The sequence below is a fragment of the Capsicum annuum genome, unplaced genomic scaffold (genome assembly GCF_002878395.1).
Source record: "Capsicum annuum cultivar UCD-10X-F1 unplaced genomic scaffold, UCD10Xv1.1 ctg1705, whole genome shotgun sequence".
Lineage (NCBI taxonomy): Eukaryota > Viridiplantae > Streptophyta > Magnoliopsida > Solanales > Solanaceae > Capsicum > Capsicum annuum.
The window spans coordinates 425112-434314 of NW_025822685.1; positions in this window are offsets into that span (position 1 = coordinate 425112).

Genomic DNA, 9203 nt, shown 5'->3' on the forward strand with positions numbered 1-9203 from the left:
CTTCTTCTTCTTCTTCTTCTTCTTCGTCTTCCTCTTCCTCTTCTTCTCTTCCTCTTCCTCTTCCTTTTACTCTTCCTCTTCCTCTTTCTCTTCCTTTTCTTCTTCTTCTTCTTCTTCTTCCTCTTCTTCTTCCTCTTCCTCTTCTTCTTCTTCCTCTTCCTCTTCCTCTTCTTCGTCTTCCTCTTCCTCTTCCTCTTCTTCTTCTTATTTTTCTTCTTCTTCTTCTTCTTCATCTTCTTCTTCTTCTTCATCTTCGTCTTCTTTCTCTTCTTCTTCTTCGTCTTTTTCTTCTTCTTCATCTTCTTCTTCTTCCTCTTCCTTTTCCTCTTCTTCTTCCTCTTCTTCTTCTTCCTTTTTTTCCTCTTCTTCTTCTTCCTTTTCCTCTTCCTCTTCCTCTTTTTCTTCTTCTTCCTCTTCTTCTTCTTACTCTTTTTGCTCTTCCTCTTCTTCTTCCCTTCCTCTTCCTCTTCTTCTTCTTATTTTTCTTCTTCTTCTTCTTCTTCTTCTTCTTCTTCTTCTTCATAGTCCTCTTCCTCTTCCGCTTCATCTTCCTCTTCCTCTTCCTTTTCTTCTTCTTCTTCTTCGTCTTCTTCGTCTTTTTCTTCTTCGTCTTCCTCTTCCTCTTCTTCTTCTTCGTCTTCTTTCTCTTCTTCTTCTTCTTCTTCTTCTTCTTCTTCCTCTTCCTCTTCCTCTTCTTCTTCCTCTTCGTCTTCTTTCTCTTCCTCTTCTTCTTCTTCCCCTTCTTCTTTTTCTTCTTCTTCTTCTTCTTTCTTCCTTTTCTCTTCTTCTTCCTCTTCTTTTTCTTCTTTTTCTTTTTCTTCTTCCTCTTTCTTTTATTCTTCTTCTCAATATCCATTAATGGCAAACTTAAATTTCTGCATGGTATCAGAAACATGAAGGTAATTCATCTATCTTCAAAGATTATAGATCAATTCTTCCCCCTATTACTCTCTATTTTCTTTTTCGTATATTTGTTTTGGATTATTGATTCAAGAAAATTCTGGAAAAAGGGTGCAGTTCTTCACTTTTATCTAACATTTCAAAGTTTCTTTAAAACTCTCATAGCTTATTGTCATCTGTTTTGAGAAATTAAGTTGAAATGGCAACTGATGTTGGCAACACCAATGGTGTTTCTCAATCTAATAATGCAACAACTCAATAGGAGAGTGGGTCAGGAACTGCATTGGATCACAATCATCCACTATTTCTTTAATCTACTGATGAAAGTGGCATTTCTCTCATTTCAGTATTGTTAACTGGTGCAGAATATTATTCTGTTTGGACTAGATTTATGATAATTGCCCTCTTAGGAAGAAATAAGATAGATCTTGTTAATAGAGCCTGTAAGAAGGAAAATTTCAGAGAAGACTTATGGGACAGTGGGAAAGAGTTAATACAATTGTGTAATCTTGGCTTATGAATATTGTATCTAGTAATCTTCTTAGTGATATGGTCTATGCTACAAGTGCTTTTTAAGTATGAAAAGATTTGCGAGAAAAGTTTGACAAGGAAGATGAGTCTAGGACTAAAAAACATTTACAGGGAAATTACTACTCTAAGTTATGGCACTTCTACTATCTCAGCCTACTATACTAGACCTAAATATTTATGGAGTGAATTTCAATCTCTTGTTCCACCACTTAGATGTGATTGTCCAAGGTCTAGGGATTTTTTGCTGTATTTGTAGAGAAAATATTTATATTAGCTCCTGATGGACCAAAATGATAGTTATATTCAGGCAAAAAGCCAAATATTGTTAATGTCTCCCATGCCTTTTGTAAGTAAGGCATATGCCATGATCATTAGTGATGAAAGCTAGAAGGTTGTAGCCTTTACTTCTACTGTTTTGATGAGTTCCTCAGCTGGGCTATTGGGAGTTATGCATAATAATTCATACCATGGTCATTCTAGTCTTGATTCATCTAGTTTTTATTTAAAGCCTACTTCTCAAAGTTATGATCCTTCTATTATGTACTCCAAAGCAAGCTCTCAAGATAACAAAAGGAACAATCATCTGTATTTTGATATGTGTAAAATCAGAGGTCACACTAAAGAAGTGAGTACAAGGTTGTGGGATATCCACCTAACTTTAAGTCCAAAAGAAAAGAGCATGTTGCTTATAATGTGTATACATATCAATTCTCTGGGACAACTAACCATGAATTTGGACAAGGGCTTAATCAGTTTGAAGGTACTTCCGGTGTCAATCTAAATTAGAACATGAGTTAAGGAGGGGCCTACATATTTTCTAGAGAGCAGTATGAGCAAATTGTCAAGATGTTGAATCAAACAAATTCAACTATAAATCTAAGCTCAGGTCTTCAGCAAATACAACAAGTACAAGTAGTAGTAATGATTTCTTAGTTTCAAAGACTTTAAAAGAATGGATTATGGACACAGGTGCAATAGATCGTATGGTATCAGATATAGATCTGTTAAGTAAGGCTACTATTATTAAAAATTTAGAACCAAGAAATGTATACTTGACGAATGGAGGTATGTCTCAAGTTACTCATGTTGGTTCTGGTACTATTTCAAATAGAAGTACTTTAAATAATATGTTGCTACTTTCTCAATTCAAGTATAATTTGATGTCAGTATCAAAGTTGACCAAGGAACTGAACTGAACAGCTACCTTCTACCCTAATTTTTGTGTATTTAAGGATCTTTACAATAGAAAGGTGAGGGAGATTCATAAGCTGCATAATGGCTTGTATGTGATGTTGCATCAACCTAATGTTATTGCTGAGAGAAATCATGAAGGAAAAAGAATGAAAACACACGTCTACTCAAATAAGTGAAGTTGAGATAGTGTTATGGCATAAAAGATTTGGTCATGTCTCAAGTAGTATATTGAGTAGATTGTTTGACACTCAGTCTAATAGGATCTTATCTACTTTGAAGAAGTGTAGTATCTATCCTTGTGCAAAACAATGTAGACTTTCTTTTCCTACTAGTTTTATCTAGAGTACTGATTTCTTTGATCTTGTCCATATGAATATGTGGGGGGATGGGGGGCTACAAAGTTCAAACTTATGACGGTAATAAGTATTTCTGACTATTGTGGATGACTTTACCAGGATGACTTGGGTTTATTTACTAAAATTAAAATCTGATGTCTGTGTTGTGCTACCATATTTTTTCAATTTTGTGCAGAATCAGTTCAATAAAATAGTGAAAATTGTTAGGTCTGATAAAGGTACACAATTCTTGAATGAGTTTTGTTCTATTTTGTTTAGTAAGGTGGGCATCATACATCAAAGAACTTGTGCTTGTATCGCTCATCAGAATAAGGTAGCTGAGAGAAAGCACAACATATTAAAGGTTACTAGATCTGTCAGGTTTCAGGCTCACATTCCCTTAAAGTTTTAAGGTCACTGTGTTTAAGCAGTTGTGTACATTAACAGACTTCCTTCTTCAATTATAGGTATGTCCCCATATGAAAAAATGTATGGTCAAAAACCATCTTTTTAGCCATTTAAGTGTTCTAGGTGTTTGTGTTATGCTAAGGATAACATAATTACAGATAAGTTTCAGTCAAGAACCAGAACTATAATGCTTATGGGATACTCTAAGATGCAAAAAGGATATATTTTGTATGATCTATTTATTAAGAGTTTTCTGGTAAATAGAGATGTGAGTTTTAAGGAAGGTGAGTTTTCTTTTACATGGACTACATCTTCTCCTCCTCTTTTCTTGCACAATGATATTATAATTGAAAATGATCCAATTGAGTTCGGTGTCTACTCTACTACTTAAGTAAAGCAAAATTCTTTTGAGATAGTTATTTATAATCCAGTGCAAAGCACTCCTTCCATGTCTACTACATTACCTCAGTCTATACCACCTACATTACCTTTTAGAAAATCTAAAAGAAGCAGATATCCACCTATATGGATGAAAGACTTCATCAACTCAAAGAAATATAATCCGTCTACTCCTTATTCCATAGCTAACAACTTATCATATGAAACCATTTCTCCTAATTATCAAGCTTTTCTTTCAGTTTGTTATGTATTGACTGAACCAACGAGTTATGCTGAAGCTTCTACTGATCCTCAATAGGTACAAGCAATACAAGATGAAAGAGATGCTCTCCAAGCTAATCATACCTGGAGATAGTATCTCTACCAAAAGAAAAGAAATCTATTGGTTGTAAGTGGATCTATAAGATCAAATACAAGGCTAGTGATGAGGTGGAGAGATTGAAGGCAAGACTAGTTGCTAAGGGTTATAGACAAAGGGAAGGTATAGAATACCAAGAAACATTTTCACTTATAGTGAAAATGGTAACTGTCATGTAAGTTTTAGCCATTGCAGCAGCTAGACATTGGCACATCTATCAAATGGATAAGTACAATGAAATTTTAGAAGGAGATCTTAATAATGAGATATTTATGGAGCTACCACAAGGATTTAACAGTCAGGAGGTGACTAATCCTGCATGTAGACTCTTGAAGTCCTTATATGGTGTGAAACAAGCTCCAAGGCAACAGAATGCCATATCAGTCGATGCATTCTTATGGTTGAAATTTTGTGAAAGTCAATTTGATCATTCATTTTTTACTAGCAAAAATGACAGGGGTATGATCGTGATATTAATCCATGTGGATGATATGTTGGTAACATATGACAACTTGGATCAAATAGAAGAGACAAAATAAGCTTTGCAACATAAATTCAAGACGAAGGATTTAGGAGATCTGAAATATTTCTTACGAATTGAATTTGAAAGGTCATCTAAAGGACTTTTAATGCATCAGAGGAAATACTCTTTAGAATAGTAGCTGAACTTGGACTATCGGTGTAACACCCCGGAACAACCCCCTGGACACCACACAGTGCTCAAGACTAGGAATAGTCCTAAGCTAACCCATAACGCTTACTTAACTTGAAATCACATGAGAAGTGAACTAACATATTAGAATATGAAGGTAAATAAACTCATAGCTTAACTGAGAGTATTTAACTTGGGCATATTACACAAACACTTTAAACTTAAAACATAAATAGTCTGACAAGCCTCTAGTTCTGACTAGAGAGCCACTGGATAGACCCCAACTGACCCAAACATAAACTGAAGTCAAATAACTAAATGTTTTCATCTACGAACAAAAATCTGATAAACTGGGCCCTCAGACTGTGAGGACTCACCAAATATCAGGATGTAGGTGATGATGCCCGTAGTCAATTGTGTGATGGAAACGAGCACCAGAACATACATTATAAGATAATGTAGCACATAGACATATATGTGGGTCAGTACCTATGGAATTACATAGCATGTGAGGATGAATACATAAGTAAAATGATAACTGAATATTCATATAAACTTTTAAATGATGCATGCTAAGTGCAAAAGACTCACCTTGATCTTAAATAAAACAAAGACTGCAAAATCATGAACAGGCATAATAAAGCATAATAATAAACTTCGTGGGCCATTTAGTTTCTAAAAGCTTTACTTTTTATTCTTTCTTTGGGAGATTCTTCTAACTAACATAAACCAAGTGAGCTACCATGGAGTCCAACGTCTTACCTGCATTGGGGAAAGTTATTTTACCCTTGCTATCGGAATAGAACCTTAACTTAAGTGATCACTGTACTTCATCCATATTGGGAAAAAGTTTAACCTATGATGGCTCTTAGTTTCTAGGAATTTAGGATACGCTCATTCGCATTTCCTTCTCAGTGCTAAATACTATTCCTATAATACTTATATGCTTATACTTTAAGAAATGCCACCTTAAAATAGCATAAGGGTTTATACACTGAAAACCAGTTATGTTTCTCTTTCTTTAAATCATAATCAGGATGAACAGTTATGGATTTCATATCTTATATTTGGATCAAAAGATCAACCTTTGTTTTAAATTATGTCATAAAACTTATCAATAAATCTTAAAAGCATAGTCTTCTTATAAACTCACTATTTGTACTTAGAACTTAGAATTCATGCTTTAATTCATAGAAACTCATAACAAAACTTCATGCCCAATAGTCACCTTGAAATCTTTCAACAATCCCAGTCAAGATAATGAAATTAAAATCACAATATGAATCTTATAAGTCAAAACATGAATATATGCAATTCCTGATGCACTTAAAGCTTTAATTATCATAGTAGTTCCATAATTCAAGAGTATGGCTAGTTCGGTATGAACCCTAATTCAAAACAAGTAAATTCAATCTTAAAACCATGCACTTTACACACAAGGATGCAAGAATAATCTTGTTCATAAACCCTACATACCTAAATTTTCTTGACTTGTGAAGAGAGTTTGAACCTTGAGACTTGAAGGATGAATTTTGAGTGAGGAGCCCTAATCTTGATGTTCTTGAAAATGGGAGGAGGTAACTGTTGTTAATTGATTGGAAAATAGAGGAAAATAATGCCTTTTTAAGGGTTATAGGCCATGGGTAGAATTTATAAGAGAGGAAAAGACCAAAAAGCCCTTAGCTAAACTTTACAGAAATTAATCGTCAGTTCTTGTGAGTCTACCAACGACTCATAAAGAAGGGTACGACTATGTTCCTCAGCTAGTAAGCTTGGCAGAATCTAGGAGGGTACACACTGGTCAACATACGAGTCCCACCTATGACTAGTATCATCTTTATATGACTCTTAGCCCCCCTACTCGTAGCTTGGTCAGAATCTCAGGAAGTCTATACTGATGGACTAACGACTTACCTCCATACGACTCATACCTTACTTGATGACTTCTAGGGGCCAAGTCATACCTATAATAGAATGTCTACCATGCCACACTTCCTTGCACACGACTACAATATACCACTCGTATGTTGTACGTACGACTCAAGGGAGAAGTCGTATGATGTATAGAAACTTTTAGACACCAGGTATTACAATATATCCTCCTTGAAAAAATTCGTCCTCGAATGTGATTCATCTAGGATTGGGATTTGGACATGAATCAACACCTCCACATTGATATTTACAACTAAGCTTACCACTATCACAATGATTCAGTTCCTCACAACATAAAATACAATATAGGAGAACTTAAATAGACTTTAAGGGAAAAAACTTGGTGGAAATAAAACTTTACCTTAGGTAGGAAAGGAATTAAAGGAAAAAAGATAAGGATATTTGGCTATCATGTCTGCTTCAGTTTCCCAAGTGGCCCCTTTAACCAATTGGTTCCTCCAAAGAACTTTCACCGATGCTACTTCCTTATTTCTTAGAGTTCGGACCTGTCTATCAAGAATTTGAATAGGAATTTCTTCATACATTAAGTTATCTTTGACCACAATACTCTCTATAGGAACTACTAAGGACGAATTTTCCATACACTTTTTAAGCATCGAGACATGAAACACTGGGTAAAGTGCAGCTAACTCAGTCGAAAGGCTTAATTTATAAACAACCTCTCGTACACATTTCACTATCTTATAGGGACAATAAATCGCAGACTCAACTTCCATTCCTTTCCAAATTTCATTATTCTATTCATAGGTGACACCTTCAAGAATACCCAATCGCCTACTTCAAATTTGAGCTCTCTCTTTTTTACATCAATATACAATTTCTGATGGCTCTGAACATCTCTCAATCTCCCACGAATCAACTGAATATTTTCCATAGCTTCTAGAGCAGAATATGGACCAATCAATGTCACTTCACCAACCTCAAATTATCCTATAGGTGACCTGCACCTATGCCCATACAACGCTTGAAACGAAGACATCTGAATCCTAACATGATAACTATTATTGTAAGCGAACTCAATCAAAGACAGATAGTCATCCAAACTTCTTTTAAAGTCTAAAAGATACTCCCTAAACATCTTCTCTAGTGTTTGAATTATATGTTTATCCTGACCATCGGTCTGCTGATAAAATGCAATCTAAGTTTAACCTTTGTACCAAGACCCTTTTAAAAATACTACCAAAATTATGAAGTAAACTGCGTGCCTCTATTTAAAATTATGGATAAGGGTATCCCATGAAGTCTTACTAACTCACGGACATACATTTTGGAATAATCCTCTGCAGTATCTGAAGTCGTAATAGGTAAGAAATGGGATGACTTAGTCATTCGATCTACTATGATCCAAATTGATTCATGTTGACGTCTTGTACGAAGCAACCCTGTGATAAAATCCATATTCACTATTTCCCACTTCCAAGTAGGGATACTAATCTCTTGAAATATACGACCCCATCTTTGATGTTCAACCTTAACTTGCTAGCAATTGGGGAACTTGGCTACAAACTCGGCTATGTCCCTCTTAATACCATTCCACCAATAAATTTCTTGCAAGTCGCGATACATCTTAGTAGAACCAGGATGAATAAAATACCTCAAACTATGAACCTCGGCTAGTATCTTTTCCCTTAACCCATCTACATTCAAAACACAAAATTTACCTTGGTAGCGATGTACACCATCTCCCCCTTGGGAGAACCTCAGCCCTCTGTTGCTGAACAACCTCCAACATCTGGCTAAGTATAGGATCATTGCACTATTTCTCCTTCACTTCCACCGCCAAAGATGATTTCAAACTATTTTGAACTACTACTCTTCCATCATCAGCGTCGAGCAAATATACTTCTAAATGAGCCAACCTGTGCACCTTTTTAGCCAACTCCTATTATTCTTTCTTCACATGAGACACACTACCCATAAACAGCCTACTTAGCACATCTGCTACTATGTTAGCCTTACTCAAATAATAGAGCACATTCATGTCATAATCTTTCAACAACTCCAATTACATCCTCTGACGAAGATTCAACTCCCTTTTAGAAAATACATACTGAAGACTCTTATGGTCAGTGAAAACATCAACATACACACCATAAAGGTTGTGCCTCTAAATTTTTAAGGAAAAAACCACAACAACTAACTCCAAATCGTGAATTAGGTAATTCTTTTCTTGATCCTTAAGTTTCCTAGAGGCATAAGATATCACTTTCCCATTTTGCATCAACGCACAACCTAACCCAACTCTGGAAGCATCACAATACACCACAAATTCATCTAACCCTTCCAAAAAATCTAACACTGGTGCTGAAGTCAATCTATCCTTCAACTCTTGGAAACTCATCTCACACTTACCTGACCATATTATAATACCCCAAAATTTTTCCTAGCTTGAATTCATCCTTAGAATATTAAGAGATAGATTAAAAAATTAATACTATTTATTTCGTGTGGAATTCTTTAGATTTAGACTTTC